The following is an 18,787-nucleotide window of genomic DNA, read 5'->3' on the forward strand; positions in this document are numbered from 1 at the left end:
ACTTTCCTCCCACTTACTTCTTTCGAGAGAAACTCTTTTTCCAGAAAGCATCCGTTCTTGGCAACAAAGATCTTGCCTTCGGATCTTAAGTAGAAGGTATACCCGACAGTTTCCTTAGGGTATCCTATGAATACGCATTTTTCCGACTTGGGTTCGAGCTTTTCAGGTTGAAGTTTCTTGACATAAGCATCGCATCCCCAAACTTTTAGAAACGACAGCTTAGGTTTCTTTCCAAACCATAATTCATACGGTGTCGTCTCAACAGATTTAGACGGTGCCCTATTTAAAGTGAATGTAGCTGTCTCTAGAGCGTATCCCCAAAATGATAGCGGTAAATCGGTAAGAGACATCATAGACCGCACCATATCCAATAGGGTGCGATTACGACGTTCGGACACACCGTTTCGCTGAGGTGTTCCAGGCGGCGTGAGCTGTGAAACGATTCCACATTTCCTTAAGTGTGTACCAAATTCGTGACTTAAGTATTCTCCTCCACGATCTGATCGTAAGAATTTTATCTTTCGGTCACGTTGATTCTCTACCTCATTCTGAAATTCCTTGAACTTTTCAAAGGTCTCAGACTTGTGTTTCATTAAGTAGACATACCCATATCTACTCAAGTCATCTGTGAGAGTGAGAACATAACGATATCCTCTGCGAGCCTCAACGATCATTGGACCGCACACATCGGTATGTATGATTTCCAACAAGTTGGTTGCTCGCTCCATTGTTCCGGAGAACGGAGTCTTGGTCATTTTGCCCAAAAGGCATGGTTCGCACGTGTCAAATGATTCATAATCAAGAGACTCTAAAAGTCCATCGGCATGGAGCTTCTTCATGCGCTTGACACCAATGTGACCAAGGCGGCAGTGCCACAAGTATGTGGGACTATCGTTATCAACTTTAAATCTTTTGGCATCTACACTATGAACATGTGTAATATTACGCTCGAGATTCATTAAGAATAAACCATTGACCATCGGAGCATGACCATAAAACATATCTCTCATATAAATCGAACAACTATTATTCTCAGACTTAAATGAGTAGCCATCTCGTATTAAACGAGATCCAGATACAATGTTCATGCTCAAACTTGGCACTAAATAACAATTATTAAGGTTCAAAACTAATCCTGTAGGTAAATGTAGAGGCAGCGTGCCGACGGCGATCACATCGACTCTGGAACCATTCCCGACGCGCATCGTCACCTCGTCCTTCGCCAGTCTCCGTTTATTCCGCAGCTCCTGCTGTGAGTTACAAATATGAGCAACGGCACCGGTATCAAATACCCAGGAGTTACTACGAGTACTGGTAAGGTACACATCAATCACATGTATATCAAATATACCTTTGGTGTTGCCGGCCTTCTTATCCGCTAAGTATTTGGGGCAGTTCCGCTTCCAGTGACCCTTCCCCTTGCAATAAAAGCACTCAGTCTCAGGCTTGGGTCCATTCTTTGACTTCTTCCCGGTAACTGGCTTACCAGGCGCGGCAACATCTTTGCCGTCCTTCTTGAAGTTCTTCTTACCCTTGCCCTCCTTGAACTTAGTGGTCTTATTGACCATCAACACTTGATGTTCTTTCTTGATTTCAGCCTCTGCTGACTTCAGCATCGAGAACACTTTAGGAATGGTCTTTTCCATCCCCTGCATGTTGAAGTTCATCACAAAGCTCTTGTAGCTTGGTGGGAGCGACTGGAGGATTCTGTCAATGACCGCCTCATCTGGGAGGTTAATGTTCAGCTGGGTCATACGGTTGTGCAACCCAGACATCTTCAGGATGTGCTCACTGACAGAATTGTTTTCCTCCATCTTACAACTGTAGAACTTGTCGGAGACATCATATCTCTCGACCCGGGCATGAGCTTGAAAAACTAGTTTCAGCTCTTCGAACATCTCATATGCTCCGTGGTGCTCAAAACACTTTTGGAGCCCCGGTTCTAAGCTGTAAAGCATGCCGCACTGAACGAGGGAGTAATCATCAGCACGAGACTGCCAAGCATTCATAATGTCTTGGTTCTCTGGGACGGGAGCGTCACCTAGCGGTCCTTCTAGGACATATTGTTTCCTGGCAGCTATGAGGATGATCCTCAGGTTCTGGACCCAGTCCGTATAGTTGCTGCCATCATCTTTCAGCTTGGTTTTCTCTAGGAACGCGTTGAAGTTCAAGTTGACATTAGCGTTGGCCATTGATCTACAAGACATATTTGCAAAGGTTTTAGACTAAGTTCATGATAATAAAGTTCTAATCAAATTATGAACTCCCACTTAGATTAGACATCCCTCTAGTCATCTAAGTGTTACACGATCCGAGTCGACTAGCCCGTGTCCGATCATCACGTGAGACGGACTAGTCATCGTCGGTGAACATTCTCATGTTGATCGTATCTTCCATACGATTCGTGTTCGACCTTTCGGTCTCCGTGTTCCGAGGCCATGTCTGCACATGCTAGGCTCGTCAAGTTAACCCTAAGTGTTTTCGCTGTGTAAAACTGTCTTACACCCGTTGTATGTGAACGTAAGAATCCATCACACCCAATCATCACGTGGTGCTTAGAAGCGACGAACTGTAGCAACGGTGCACAGTTAGGGGAGAACACTTCTTGAAATTTTATAAGGGATCATCTTATTTACTACCGTCGTCCTAAGTAAACAAGATGCATAATACATAATAAACATCACATGCAATTATATAGTTGTGACATGATATGGCCAATATCATATAGCTCCATTGATCTTCATCTTCGGGGCTCCATGATCATCTTGTCACCGGCTTGACACCATGATCTCCATCATCATGATCTCCATCATCGTGTCTTCATGAAGTTGTCACGCCAACGACTACTTCTACTTCTATGACTAACATTTAGCAATAAAGTAAAGTAGTTTACATGGCGTTATTCAATGACACGCAGGTCATACAAAAAATAAAGACAAATCCTATGGCTCCTGCCGGTTGTCATACTCATCGACATGCAAGTCGTGAATCCTATTACAAAGAACATGATCTCATACATCACAATTCATCATTCATCACAACTTCTGGGCATATCACATCACATGATCAATCGCTGCAAAAACAAGTTAGACGTCCTCTAATTGTTGTTGCATCTTTTACGTGGCTGCAATTGGGTTCTAGCAAGAATGTTTTCTTACCTACGAATCACCACAACGTGATTTTGGCAACTTCTATTTACCCTTCATAAGGGCCCTGTTCATCGATTCCGCTCCAACTAAAGTGGGAGAGACAGACACCCGCCAGCCACCTTATGCAACTAGTGCATGTCAGTCGGTGGAACCGGTCTCACGTAAGCGTACGTGTAAGGTTGGTCCGGGCCGCTTCATCCCACAATACCGTTGAGCAAGAAAAGACTAGTAGAGGCAAGTAAGATGACAAAATCCACGCCCACAACAAAATTGTGTTCTACTCGTGCAAAGAGAACTACGCATAGACCTAGCTCATGATGCCACTGTTGGGGAACGTTGCAGAAATTTAAAATTTTTCCTACGGTTTCACCAAGATCCATCTATGAGTTCATCTAAGCAACGAGTCAAGGGAGAGAGTTTGCATCTACATACCACTTGTAGATCGCGTGCGGAAGCTTGCAAGGTGATGATGTAGTCGTACTCGACGTGATTCGAATCACCGATGACCAAGTGCTGAACGGACAGCACCTCCGCGTTCAACACACGTACGGGATGGGAGACATCTCCTCCTTCTTCATCCAGCAAGGGGGAAGGAGAGGTTGAGGAAGACAACTCCACCGGCAGCACGACAGCGTGGTGATGGTGGAGAGGCAGTACTCCGACAGGGCTTCGCCAAGCACACAACGGAGGAGGAGAGGTGTTGGGGAGGGGAGGACTGCGCCTTGGAGGGTCGTTCGGCTGCCCTCCCCTCATCCCTCTATTTATAGGGGGAAGGGAGAAGGGGGTCGGCCCCCTAGAACCCATCTAGGGGGGGGGGGTGCGGCGGCCTAGGGGAGAGGGGAGAGGGTGGCTTGCCCCCCAAGCCAAGGGGGCGCCCCCTCTAGGGTTCCCCCCTCAACCCTAGGCGCATGGGCCCAAGGGAGGGGGTGCGGCCAGCTCACCAGGGGCTGGCTCCCTGCCCCACACAGCCCATGTGGCCCCCCGGGAGGGGTGGCCCCTCCCGGTGGACCCCCGGAACCCTTCCGGTGGCCCCGGTACAATACCGGTATGACCCCGAAACTTCCCGGTGTCTATTTGACAACTTCCCATATATAAATCTTTACCTCCGGACCCTTCCGGATCTCCTCGTGACGTCCAGGATCCCATCCGGGACTCCGAACAACATTCGGTAGTCACATACTAGTCTTCCTAATAACCCTAGCGTCACCGAACCTTAAGTGTGTAGACCCTACGGGTTCGGGAGACATGCAGACATGACCGAGACGCTCTTAGTCAATAACCAACAGCGGGATCTGGATACCCATGATGGCTCCCACATGCTCCTCGATGTTGTCATCGGATGAACCACGATGTCGAGGATTCGATCAAACCCTGTATGCAATTCCCTTTGTCAATCGGTACGTTACTTGCCCGAGACTCGATCGTCGGTATCCCAATACCTTGTTCAGTCTCGTTACCGGCAAGTCACTTTACTCGTACCGTAATGCATGATCCCATGTCCAACACCTTGGTCATATTGAGCTCATTATGATGATGCATTACCGAGTGGGCCCAGAGATACCTCTCCGTCATACGGAGTGACAAATCCCAGTCTCGATCCGTGTCAACCCAACAACTACTTTCGGAGATACCTGTAATGCACCTTTATAGTCACCCAGTTACGTTGTGACGTTTGATACACCCAAGGCACTCTTACGGTATCCGGGAGTTACACGATCTCATGGTCGAAGGAAGAGATACTTGACACTGGCAAAGCTCTAGCAAAACGAACTACACGATCTTTTATGCTATGCTTAGGATTGGGTCTTGTCCATCACATCATTCTCCTAATGATGTGATCCCGTTATCAACGACATCCAATGTCCATAGTCAGGAAACCATGACTATCTGTTGATCACAACGAGCTGGTCAACTAGAGGCTCACCAGGGACACATTGTGGTCTAAGTATTCACACGTGTATTACGATTTCCGGATAATACAGTTATAGCATGAATAAAAGACATTTATCATGAACATTGAAATATAATAATACTTTTATTATTGCCTCTAGGGCATATTTCCAACATTCAAATAGTAAAAAAATAAGAAGCTAGATGTTTTAAAAAAATTAGAAGCCGTTTTAGTGAATCTATATTGAAAATTAACTCATGTTTTAGTGAACCAGAATTGGTTTGTACTTTTTGCTTGATGCGTGTTCATGAGCAGTTCAAAACGTGTACTTTTCCCTGCTTTGCTATAACACTTGTTAGATTGCTATCCAAAAAATGTCATGTATTCCTGAATTTGCTGCTGGTGTAGCAGCCCAGTATATATTTTATCATCAGTTCATAAAGGAAAGATGAATCAGTGCAATGTGTGTGTTAAAAAAAATCAGTTTTATATTGTACGGTAGTTCGCTGTATAGAAAATTTGTAATAGTTTGGCCAGAATAAAGTTCGCATAGTTCAAACTTGCGAGGTAGAATGTTCAGTGAGAGAAAACCATCAGTTTAAATATATATGCAGGAGGTTGAGAGCATAAAAAATGTGATTTTTTTGATGCGTTTAATTTTTCAGCTGTAAGAGAGAAGAATTTATCTCTTGTCTATCTTGCTTCTCAGGAAAATTGGGCAGGGAGTCGAGAAGCCGGGCAAAAATGTGTTGCTGCACAAGCACCTACAGTTCCCGGTGGTCTCCTTGGCCACACTTGGCCATGAGCTCATCCACCATGGTGACTGGTAGCCGTCCAAGTGGAACACGGACATTAGTCCAAGCAGAATTTGGGACGGCTTCTGGGCAATTGCAGGTTAGAAAGTTCAACATCTGATAGGAATTCAGTACAGAGAAATGTAGTTTAGAAATTCATCTTTTGTTCTCCCTACCCCCCAAAGTTTTTCTTCTAAAGCTTGAAGCGAATGGGCTAAGAAGTGTTATAAGAAATTGTTTTGGTTCCGTATATACATTCCATATGAGAAGATGCATCATGTTGAAAAGCTTGGTTCGGTGTGTGGCCTAGAGTAGCATGAGACTCTAATGTTCTCTGAACATATTCAGAGTTTAACTAATTCAGTGCAAGTTTTGCTTATGAAAACTGATATTTTCCGCATGTACTAATCCATTTCAACTGTGGGTGTGTTTAAAAAAGAATTCAACATGTACTGAAAAATGCCTTCAAAAAACGAAGAGTAAATAACATCAGTGAGTTCTAGTACCTAAATTACAAAAGTTCACTGACAAAAAAAATCAGTAAAATATAGTGCTTCAACTAGAAGATCACTCATGCTATTTGCTTCATAGTTTCTCTGTTGTTTCAACTTTTATTTTAATCTTTTCATTTGTAAATTCTGCATCTTTTTTTGTTCACTAATTATAGGCATGATACTTGTACTGGGACTAGAGTACAAGTGTTACTTCCAGGCAAGTTCAAGATAAAACCCGAAGAAAATTCTTTGTCCATGTGGCAAATAACTTGTTGCTGCACTTCAACATTCAGTTTGCCTGTAAGCATAGCAACGAGGTGGCATCCTCGCTGCGTGCCTCTGCCGAGGAGGATGTAGCAGCGGGGTTGAACTCCCCGTTCGTATCTCCTCTCTCTTATCTCTCACCAACAAAAATTGATTGCTAATTTGATTTCATGTAATGAACTATGATTTTCCATTGATGCAGAGAAGGTGATTGATTGTTCATATGCCCAATGAGAACTGACATTTTTTCTTAAGGTTTGATGTTACACTACGGCTAAAGTGTTTTAGTTGTTACAAGTTGAAAACTCCACAACAACCTGTGAATGCAAGTTTCAATTTTGGTTGGGATAGTGGTGTGGGTAGACTTGTATTTCCCGTGATTGTAGAAGCGTCTAGGGAAGTAACACAATATTTATGTGAATTGTTGTCCGTTCCATGTGCATGTTCGATAAGTTCAAATTTTAATTTGAGATTTTTGACAAGATATAATAATAGGATTGCATTGTATAGATACATAAGTTCAGTACAGAGATGGTGATTCAGTTTGTCTTTTGTATGCACAAGTTCATCTTTTGTACGCTTTTCAGTTCATCTACTTCTGATGGTGAGTCTGATTTCCTCTGTGTTTCCATCTTCATATAATAGAAACAAGTGCTTGTGGTTATGATTCAGAATGAGCACCGTACTTTCACTTGGTTAACATAAAAAGGATGCATCGTGGATGTGCTCATCATAAAACAGGATGAAGTTTATGCTGCGTACACCTTTGCCTCTCCGTTGTTTCACTCTCAAAAACACGTGTATGTGCGGCTATTTATTGCTTCTTGCTACTACTATTTTTGTAAATGATTTTGCGTGTGCACTCCAGGAGTGTTTTTGTTTCTGTGGGTCAGCTGCTCAACAATCTTGTACCGCCCAGTACATGTATTACTATTGGGAAGGTTCAAAAATCAGAACTCCACAAGTTTAACATGGTGTATGACACGAAGGAGATCATCGAGAGGGCGTGCCGCGGCGTCATGGGCTACATCAAGCACGCACTCACCCTCTTCGCCAGTTTCGCCATTGTCCTCGTTGTGTCCTCATCATCGGGGTAAGCACCCTAGCCACCTTGGCTGACTACTCATCCTCCACCCACGGTTGCTAAAATTCGATTCATTTTTATATGATGTGATCCATTGAGATGGCTGACGGTGTTGTGTTCCATTGCAGCTCAAGAACGCAGGCGCCAAGTCCGAGGACAAGAAGAAGAGGAAGAGGAGGTCCTGAGAGTGTCATCTTTGCATCATAGATAACATCACCTCCGCCGCTAGTGGCACCACCACTGCTAAGTACAGTATGTAGTACATAGGAATTAAGCTGGTGCAGTAACTTGGTGCCATGCCACCCTTGTTAATTCACACTCGTGGGAACCTGCTGTGAGTTTGCTGCTGATGAAGCTTTTGCAGACGTCGTGTGTGTTCCGGATCTCTTTTGTTCATGTTAGATAATCGAAACCTGTGACGATTTGGTTTGGTTTGCGAAGAACATGGCTACACTTCTTTGTGGTTGATCTAGTCTCATCGGTTATAACATTGTCACGTGTCTCATTTCTTTTGCACTATATGCCAGCTTCCTCTAGGTAAGTCCAAAACATGTTTGGTGTAGCGTTTCTGTCTTGGTAGGTGGTGTTGAGCAGGGCCTGCCCGATTGTGATTGAGCAAGAGTAACTGAACTAAAATTTTCTACCGTTTTTGCACTTTTTAATGTTTGAACTACTGTTTCCATCAAAATGTTTGATCTAGTATCATCGGTTGTATGTTCAAACATGAAGTCTCAGATAAGTTCAGGAAAAAGCTCAAACAAAATAAAAAACCCATGAAAATTTAAATGGTAAAAGTTGAAGTCGCAAAACGCGAGAAGTCCAAAACATCGTAGCAAAAAAATTGAGTTAAAAAAAACACAAAACATTTTCTTTTCAAAAAATAGCATTCAGTTCAATGATAATGATATAATCCATGCAAGTTCGAGGACTATGAAAACCGTAAACCATTGAAAAGTTGCAAGGAAAAGCCATACCAAAAAAAAGTGAAGTCTAGTACTTTTTTCGGAACCATTCAAAATTACTCTATGAAAAAATACCTCATCTGTACACACACACATAGATTAGTACGAGTGCCGCCGCGAGCGCCGCCGTTGTTGCCCGCGCCACAAATGTTGTAGCTTAGACGACTTCAGAATGTTTATCGTGTGTGCTCTACCGTCGTGTGCTAGTCCAAGAATTCCTATCATCACATAAGTCCATGTATTACTACAATGGAGTTCAAAAGAAAACCCTATAACACGCGCCATGCCCCGGCACCATGCTCGGGACGCGGAAAAAGCTCAAACAGAAATAAAACCCTATATGAAAATTCAAATGGTAAATGTTTAGGTCGTAAAATGAGAGAAGTCCAAAACACCGTTGCAAATAAATATTTTATTTTTGAAAAAAATGAAATTCAGTTCAACTACATAAATCATGCAAGTTCGGGGACAATGATACCATAGATCGTTGGAAAGTTACGAGGAAAATCTTACGTAAAAAACAGAGTAAAGTCTAGTCTATGGAAACCGCTCAGTACAAACCCAAAAATTGGAGATCAGTTCGAGTCCTCTATTTTCAGAATAATTTAAAATTAATATATGATAAATAGGAGTACTGTAGAAGAAGAGAGAGGGAAATCAGCTGCAACAAACAAGCACCCCTTCATGGATTACAAATATCCAACATAGTGCCATTTCGTGATAACATCATAAGCCTGCTAGAAGAAACCTTCAAAGACAAAATGAATTGGCATCTAGAAAACTAATGTGCAAGATGAAAGGAACATGATTTATACAGTGCTAAATAGTACACCCCTCTTCACTCATCCATGTATTTACAAGCGTGTGGTCGAAAATAAGCACGAGATGGCACAATAGTTCCTAATTTTTCCTACAGTAATCAAAAGAATTTAGGCCTAACTATAGCTAAGCTGGTACTCCATTATTGATCCCAATGAAGAGAGACTGAAGATCGAGCAGTAGTAACTCACATAATCTCATCAAGAGTCAAAAAGAGAATTGAAAAGAAGTTTAACTCATGATCAAACGGTTGTTCGTACGTCTGTAGTATCCCGTCCCGTATGCATCTTTGGTTTTGCTTAGAGTCAGAGACTCAGAGCCAGAGCGCGCCGGCGTCCTTGAGTATGGGCACGAGCTCGCCGGAGATGTGCACGACCATGAGCCGATCGAGTCCGCCGAGGTTCCTCCCACCGACGAACACCGCCAGCAGCGCGACGACGGCCTCGCCTCCAGCGTTCCCGGCCACCGCTGCAGCGAGCTCGGCCTCGTCGGCGACCTCGTGCATGGCGGGGTTCACCCCGAGCCCCTGCAACAACCGCTTCACCACGTGGCTGAGGTAGCACCCGCGCCTCCCCACCACCAGCACCAGGCTCTCTGCCACCGCCCTCCTCACCACCTCCCCGCCGTCGCCCCTCGCCACCATGTCGGCGAGTCGCGAGCCCACCCTCCTGGCCGGCCGCGCCCTCGGCCTCGGCCTGCTCGGACTGCTGCAGGCACGCCGGTAGCCGGCCGGCGCTGTAGGGGATTGCCTGGTACATCTCGATCGGCCGAGCGACGTACGACATGATCGAGCTCTTCTCTTTTCCGCTCGGTTCGCCGTTGCTGCGCCAAGTCCCCTGCCGCCATGGACGCGTGCTTCTCTGCTTCCCCCGCGTTCTCTCATGCTCCCGTCGCCGCCTGCGTGTGGACTTGTACCGCCACTCTACCGCATGTGCGCAAGGGCCGCAATGCAAGAGGCGCCCTGCTCCTTCCGCTTCTCGCCCATGCCATGGCGTGCGCACTCCTGTAGAGAAAAATAGCTCAGAGTTCAATGAGATGAAAATCATCAGTACAACCGTCTGAAACCATCAGTTCAAGTAGGGTAACAGAATAATATTCTGTTACGCATAACAGAATAGCCTAGATATATATATATATATATATATATATATATATATATATATATATATATATATATATATAGGTGGGGGGAGGGGAGGCAGCCCTAGGGGTGGCTCACCCATAGGGAGCCAGGCTGCAGGCCTGCTTGAGGGCCCAGGAGGCTAACCAAGTACCTCACGATAGGAAGGAGCCTGGAGAAAGAGATAAGAGTCTCTGGGTCATCTTGGGCTCCAAGTCTATGATGCGGCGGCCTAGATCAAACAGCCCATATAAGGGGAGGCAGGGGCTCTCATTTCCATCTATTCTCAGATAGACTCAGCTCTCGGTAGAACTACACACAATCCCTTATAATCCCTCACACGAGGTATACCCATAATGAATAACAATGACAAGCATGTTTTAGGGTATTATTCCTCACCAGAGGCCCGAACCTGGGTAAAACCACCGCGTGACCTCTGATTTAAGACTTCTAACCACACGCTAGTAACACAACAGAGGGTACTGACGGTTTTCCGCAATGTTAGTTGGCGCGTCAGGCACCAGATGTTGGGGAACATTGCAGAAAACAAAAAATTTCCTACGGTTTCACCAAGGTCCATCTATGAGTTCATCTAGCAACGAGTGATCGGATGCATCTACATAACTTGTAGATCGCGAGCGGAAGCGTTCAAAGAATGGGGATGAGGGAGTCGTACTCGACATGATCCAAATCACCAGAGATCCTAGCGCTGAACGGACGGCACCTCCGCGTTCAACACACGTACGGTCAACGTGACGTCTCCTCCTCCTTGATCCAGCAAGGGGGAAGGAGAGGTTGAGGAAGATGCCTCCAGCAGCAGCACGACGGCATGGTGGTGGTGGAGAAGCAGTACTCCGACAGGGCTTCGCCGAGCTCTACGGAGGAGGAGGTGTTGGAGGGGAGAGGGAGGTGCCAGGGGCATGGGTGCGGCTGACCTCCCTCCCCCCTCTATATATAGGGTCCCCAAGGGGGGGGGGGCGCCGACCCTGGAGATCCAATCTCCCAAGGGGGCGGCGGCCAAGGGGGGTGGAGTGCCCCCCAAGGCAAGTGGGGCGCCCCCACCCTAGGGTTCCCAACCCTAGGCACAGGGGGAAGGCCCAAGGGGGGCACACCAGCCCACTAGGGGCTGGTTCCCCTCCCACTTCAGCCCATGGGGCCCTCCGGGATAGGTGGCCCCACCCGGTGGACCCCCGGGACCCTTCCGGTGGTCCCGATACAATACCGGTGACCCCGAAACTTGTCCCGATGGCCGAAATAGCACTTCCTATATATAATTATTTACCTCCGGACCATTCCGGAACTCCTCGTGACGTCCGGGATCTCATCCGGGACTCCGAACAACTTTCGGGTTACTGCATATTCATATCCCTACAACCCTAGCGTCACCGAACCTTAAGTGTGTAGACCCTACGGGTTCGGGAGACATGTAGACATGACCGAGATGGCTCTCCGGTCAATAACCAACAGCGGGATCTGGATACCCATGTTGGCTCTCACATGCTCCTCGATGATCTCATCGGATGAACCACGATGTCGAGGATTCAAGCAACCCTGTATACAATTTCCTTTGTCAATCGGTACGTTACTTGCCCGAGATTCGATCGTCGGTATCCCAATACCTCGTTCAATCTCGTTACCGGCAAGTCACTTTACTCGTACCGTAATGCATGATCCCGTGACCAGACACTTGGTCACTTTGAGCTCATTGTGATGATGCATTACCGAGTGGGCCCAGAGATACCTCTCCGTCATACGGAGTGACAAATCCCAGTCTTGATCCGTGTCAACCCAATAGACACTTTCGGAGATACCCATAGTATACCTTTATAGTCACCCAGTTACGTTGTGACGTTTGGTACACCCAAAGCACTCCTACGGTATCCGGGAGTTACACGATCTCATGGTCTAAGGAAAAGATACTTGACATTGGAAAAACTCTAGCAAACGAACTATATGATCTTGTGCTATGTTTAGGATTGGGTCTTGTCCATCACATCATTCTCCTAATGATGTGCTCTCGTTATCAATGACATCCAATGTCCATAGTCAGGAAACCATGACTATCTGTTGATCAACGAGCTAGTCAACTAGAGGCTTACTAGGGACATGTTGGTGTCTATTTATTCACACATGTATTACGATTTCCGGATAACACAATTATAGCATGAATAAAAGACAATTATCATGAACAAGGAAATATAATAATAATGCTTTTATTATTGCCTCTAGGGCATATTTCCAACAGTCTCCCACTTGCACTAGAGTCAATAATCTAGTTACATTGTGATGAATCGAACACCCATGGAATTCTGGTGTTGATCATGTTTTGCTCTAGGGAGAGGTTTAGTCAACGGATCTGCTACATTCAGGTCCATATGTACTTTACAAATGTCTATGTCTCCATCTTGAACATTTTCATGAATGGAGTTGAAGCGACGCTTGATGTGCCTGGTCTTCTTGTGAAACCTGGGCTCCTTGGCAAGTGCAATAGCTCCAGTGTTGTCACAGAAGAGTTTGATTGGCCCCGACGCATTGGGTATGACTCCTAGGTCGGTGATGAACTCCTTCACCCAAATTGCTTCATGCGCTGCCTCCGAGGCTGCCATGTACTCCGCTTCACATGTAGATCCCGCCACGACGCTCTGCTTGCAACTGCACCAGCTTACTGCCCCACCATTCAAAATATACACGTATCCGGTTTGTGACTTAGAGTCATCCAGATCTGTGTCGAAGCTAGCGTCGACGTAACCCTTTACGACGAGCTCTTTGTCACCTCCATAAACGAGAAACATTTCCTTAGTCCTTTTCAGGTACTTCAGGATATTCTTGACCGCTGTCCAGTTTTCCTTGCCGGGATTACTTTGGTACCTACCTACCAAACTTACGGCAAGGTTTACATCAGGTCTGGTACACATCATGGCATACATAATAGAACCTATGGCTGAGGCATAGGGGATGATACTCATCTCTTCTATATCTTCTGCCATGGTCGGACATTGAGCTGAGCTCAATTTCACACCTTGCAACACAGGCAAGAACCCCTTCTTAGACTGATCCATATTGAACTTCTTCAATATCTTATCAAGGTATGTGCTTTGTGAAAGACCTATGAGGCGTCTTGATCTATCTCTATAGATCTTGATGCCTAATATATATGTAGCTTCTTCAAGGTCCTTCATTGAAAAACTCTTATTCAAGTAGGCCTTAATGTTGTCCAAGAGTTCTATATCATTTCCCATCAAAAGTATGTCATCTACATATAATATGAGAAATGCTACAGAGCTCCCACCCACTTTCTTGTAAACGCAGGCTTCTCCATAAGTCTGCGTAAACCCAAACGCTTTGATCATCTCATCAAAGCGAATGTTCCAACTCCGAGATGCTTGCACCAGCCCATAAATCGAGCGTTGGAGCTTGCACACCTTGTCAGCATTCTTAGGATCGACAAAACCTTCCGGCTGCATCATATACAATTCTTCCTTAAGGAAACCATTAAGGAATGCCGTTTTGACGTCCATTTGCCATATCTCATAATCATAGAATGCGGCAATTGCTAACATGATTCGGACGGACTTTAGCTCCGCTACCGGTGAGAAAGTCTCATCGTAGTCAACCCCTTGAACTTGTCGATAACCCTTAGCGACAAGCCGAGCTTTATAGATGGTCACATTACCATCCACGTCTGTCTTCTTCTTAAAGATCCATTTATTTTCTATGGCTCGCCGCTCAACAGGCAAGTCAGTCAAAGTCCATACTTCGTTTTCATACATGGATCCTATCTCGGATTTCATGGCTTCTAGCCATTTGTCGAAATCCGGGCCCACCATCGCTTCTTCATAGTTCGAAGGTTCACCGTTGTCTAACAACATGATTTCCAAGACAGCATTGCCGTACCACTCTGGTGCGGAATGTGTCCTTGTGGACCTACGAAGTTCAGTAGCAACTTGATCTGAAGTTTCATGATCATCATCATTAATTTCCTCTCTAGTCGGTGCAGGCACCTCATGAAAATTTTCTTGAGTTGCGCCATTTTCCGGTTCAAGAGGTAATACTTCATCAAGTTCTACTTTCCTCCCACTTACTTCTTTCGAGAGAAACTCCTTCTCTAGAAAGGATCCATTCTTGGCAACAAAGATCTTGCCTTTAGATCTGAGGTAGAAGGTATACCCAATAGTTTCCTTAGGGTATCCTATGAAGATGCATTTTTCCGACTTGGGTTCGAGCTTTTCAGGTTGAAGTTTCTTGACATAAGCATCGCATCCCCAAACTTTTAAAAACGATATCTTAGGTTTCTTCCCAAACCATAATTCATACGGTGTCGTCTCAGCGGATTTTGACGGAGCCCTATTTAAAGTGAATGCGGCAGTCTCTAAAGCATAGCCCCAAAATGATAGCGGTAAATCGGTAAGAGACATCATAGATCGCACCATATCTAATAGAGTGCGATTACGACGTTCGGACACACCATTACGCTGAGGTGTTCCAGGCGGCGTCAGTTGTGAAACTATTCCACATTTTCTTAAGTGTGTGCCAAATTCGTGACTCAAGTATTCTCCTCCACGATATGATCGCAAGAACTTGATTTTCCTGTCATGTTGATTCTCAACCTCACTCTAAAATTCCTTGAACTTTTCAAAGGTCTCAGACTTGTGTTTCATTAAATAGACATACCCATATCTACTCAAGTCATCAGTGAGGGTGAGAACATAACGATAGCCACCGCGAGCCTCAACACTCATTGGACCGCACACATCAGTATGTATGATTTCCAATAAGTTGGTTGCTCGCTCCATTGTTCTTGAGAACGGAGTCTTGGTCATTTTACCCATGAGGCATGGTTCGCACGTGTCAAATGATTCGTAATCAAGAGACTCTAAAAGTTCATCCGTATGGAGCTTCTTCATGCATTTGACACCTATGTGACCAAGGCGGCAGTGCCACAAGTATGTGGGACTATCATTATCAATCTTACATCTTTTGGTATTCACACTATGAATATGTGTAGCATTACGCTCGAGATTCATTAAGAATAAACCATTCACCATCGGAACATGACCATAAAACATATCTCTCATATAAATAGAACAACCATTATTCTCAGATTTAAATGAGTAGCCATCTCATATTAAACGAGATCTTGATACAATGTTCATGCTCAAACTTGGCACTAAATAACAATTATTGAGGTTCAAAACTAATCCCGTAGGTAAATGTAGAGGTAGCATGCCGACGGCGATCACATCGACCTTGGAACCATTCCCGACGCGCATCGTCACCTCGTCCTTCACCAGTCTCCGCTTATTCTGCAGCTCCTGCTTTGAGTTACAAATGTGAGCAACTGCACCGGTATCAAATACCCAAGAGCTACTACGAGTACTAGTAAGGTACACATCAATTACATGTATATCACATATACCTTTCGTGATGCCGGCCTTCTTGTCCGCTAAGTATTTGGGGCAGTTCCGCTTCCAGTGACCACTTCCCTTGCAATAAAAACACTCAGTCTCGGGCTTGGGTCCATTCTTTGGCTTCTTCCCAGCAGCTTGCTTGCCGGGCGCGGCAACTCCCTTGCCGTCCTTCTTGAAGTTTTTCTTACCCTTGCCTTTCTTGAACTTAGTGGTTTTATTCACCATCAACACTTGATGTTCCTTTTTGACTTCTACCTCTGCTGATTTCAGCATTGCAAATACTTCAGGAATGGTCTTTTCCATCCCCTGCATATTGAAGTTCATCACAAAGCTCTTGTAGCTCGGTGGAAGCGACTGGAGGATTCTGTCAATGACCGCGTCATCCGGGAGATTAACTCCCAGCTGAGTCAAGCGGTTATGTAACCCAGACATAGTGAGTATGTGCTCACTGACAGAACTATTTTCCTCCATCTTACAGCTGAAGAACTTGTCGGAGACTTCATATCTCTCGACCCGGGCATGAGCTTGAAAAACCATTTTTAGCTCTTCAAACATCTCATATGCTCCGTGTCTCTCAAAACGCTTTTGGAGCCCCGGCTCTAAGCTGTAAAGCATGCCGCACTGAACGAGGGAGTAATCATCGGAACGTGTCTGCCAAGCGTTCATAACGTCTTGTTCTGCAGGGAGAACAGGTGCTTCACCTAGCGGTGCTTGTAGGACATAATCTTTCTTGGCAGCTATGAGGATGATCCTCAGGTTCCGGACCCAGTCCGTATAGTTGTTGCCATCGTCTTTCAGCTTGGTTTTCTCTAGGAACGCATTGAAGTTGAGGACAACGTTGGCCATTTGATCTACAAGACATATTGTAAATATTTTAGACTAAGTTCATGATAATTAAGTTCATCTAATCAAATTATTCAATGAACTCCCACTTAGATAGACATCCCTCCAGTCATCTAAGTATAACATGATCCGAGTTAACTAGGCCGTGTCCGATCATCACGTGAGACGGACTAGTCAACATTGGTGAACATCTTCATGTTGATCGTATCTTCTATACGACTCATGCTCGACCTTTCGGTCTTCTATGTTCCGAGGCCATGTCTGTACATGCTAGGCTCATCAAGTCAACCTAAGTGTTTGCATGTGTAAATCTGTCTTACACCCGTTGTATGTGAACGTTGGAATCTATCACACCCGATCATCATGTGGTGCTTCGAAACAACGAACTGTCGCAATGGTGCACAGTTAGGGGGAACACTTTCTTGAAATTATTATGAGGGATCATCTTATTTACTACCGTCATTCTAAGTAAACAAGATGCAAAAACATGATAAACATCACATGCAATCAAATAATAATAGTGACATGATATGGCCAATATCACATAGCTCCTTTGATCTCCATCTTGGGGCTCCATGATCATCTTGTCACCGGCATGACACCATGATCTCCATCATCGGGTCTCCATGAAGTTGCTCGCCAACTATTACTTCTACTACTATGGCTAACACGTTTAGCAATAAAGTAAAGTAATTTACATGGCATTTCTCAATGACACGCAGGTCATACAAAAAATAAAGACAACTCCTATGGCTCCTGCCGGTTGTCATACTCATCGACATGCAAGTCGTGATTCCTATTACAATAGCATGAACATCTCATACATCACATATATATCATTCATCATTCATCACAACTTTGGCCATATCACATCACAAAACACTTGCTGCAAAAACAAGTTAGATGTCCTCTAATTGTTGTTGCAAGTTTTACGTGGCTGCAATAGGGTTCTAGCAAGAACGTTTTCTTACCTATGTGAAAGCCCCAACGTGATTTGTCAACTTCTATTTACCCTTCATAAGGACCCTTTTCATCGAATCCGCTCCAACTAAAGTGGGAGAGACAGACACCCGCCAGCCACCTTATGCAACTAGTGCATGTTAGTCGGTGGAACCGGTCTCACGTAAGCGTACGTGTAAGGTTGGTCCGGGCCGCTTCATCCCACAATACCGCTGAAGCAAAATAAGACTAGTAGCGGCAAGAAAGTTGACAACATCTACGCCCACAACAAATTGTGTTCTACTCGTGCAAAGAGAACTACGCATAGACCTAGCTCATGATGCCACTGTTGGGGAACGTTGCAGAAAACAAAAATTTTCCTACGGTTTCACCAAGATCCATCTATGAGTTCATCTAGCAATGAGTGATCGGATGCATCTACATACCTTGTAGATCGCGAGCGGAAGCGTTCAAAGAACGGGGATGAGGGAGTCATACGGACGACACCTCCGCATTCAACACACGTACGGTCAGCGTGACGTCTCCTCCTTCTTGATCCAGCAAGGGGGAAGGAGAGGTTGAGGAAGATGGCTCCAGCAGCAGCACGACGGCGTGGTGGTGGTGGAGAAGCAGTACTCCGACAGGGCTTCGCCGAGCTCTACGGAGGAGGAGGAGGTGTTGGAGGGGAGAGGGAGGCGCCAGGGGCATGGGTGTGGCTACCCTCCCTACCCCCTCTATATATAGGGTCCCCAAGGGGGGGCGCCTGCCCTGGAGATCCAATCTCCCAAGGGGGCGGTGGCCAATAGGGGTGGAGTGCCCCCCAAGGCAAGTGGGGCGCCCCCACCCTAGGGTTCCCAACCCTAGGCGCAGGGGGAAGGCCCAAGGGGGGCACACCAGCCCACTAGGGGCTGGTTCCCCTCCCACTTCAGCCCATGGGGCCCTCCGGGATAGGTGGCCCCACCCGGTGGACCCCCGGGACCCTTCCGGTGGTCCCGGTACAATACCGGTGACCCCGAAACT

The 18,787-nt window shown here is 45.6% G+C and overlaps 1 pseudogene; it reads right to left on the reverse strand.

The window, feature by feature from the left end:
* Positions 1-9,770: 9,770 nt before the first annotated feature.
* LOC119271401 lies at positions 9,771-10,215 on the reverse strand (annotated as a pseudogene).
* Positions 10,216-18,787: the final 8,572 nt, after the last annotated feature.

This window comes from Triticum dicoccoides, chromosome 3A (assembly GCF_002162155.2).
Source record: "Triticum dicoccoides isolate Atlit2015 ecotype Zavitan chromosome 3A, WEW_v2.0, whole genome shotgun sequence".
NCBI classification, from domain to species: domain Eukaryota; kingdom Viridiplantae; phylum Streptophyta; class Magnoliopsida; order Poales; family Poaceae; genus Triticum; species Triticum dicoccoides.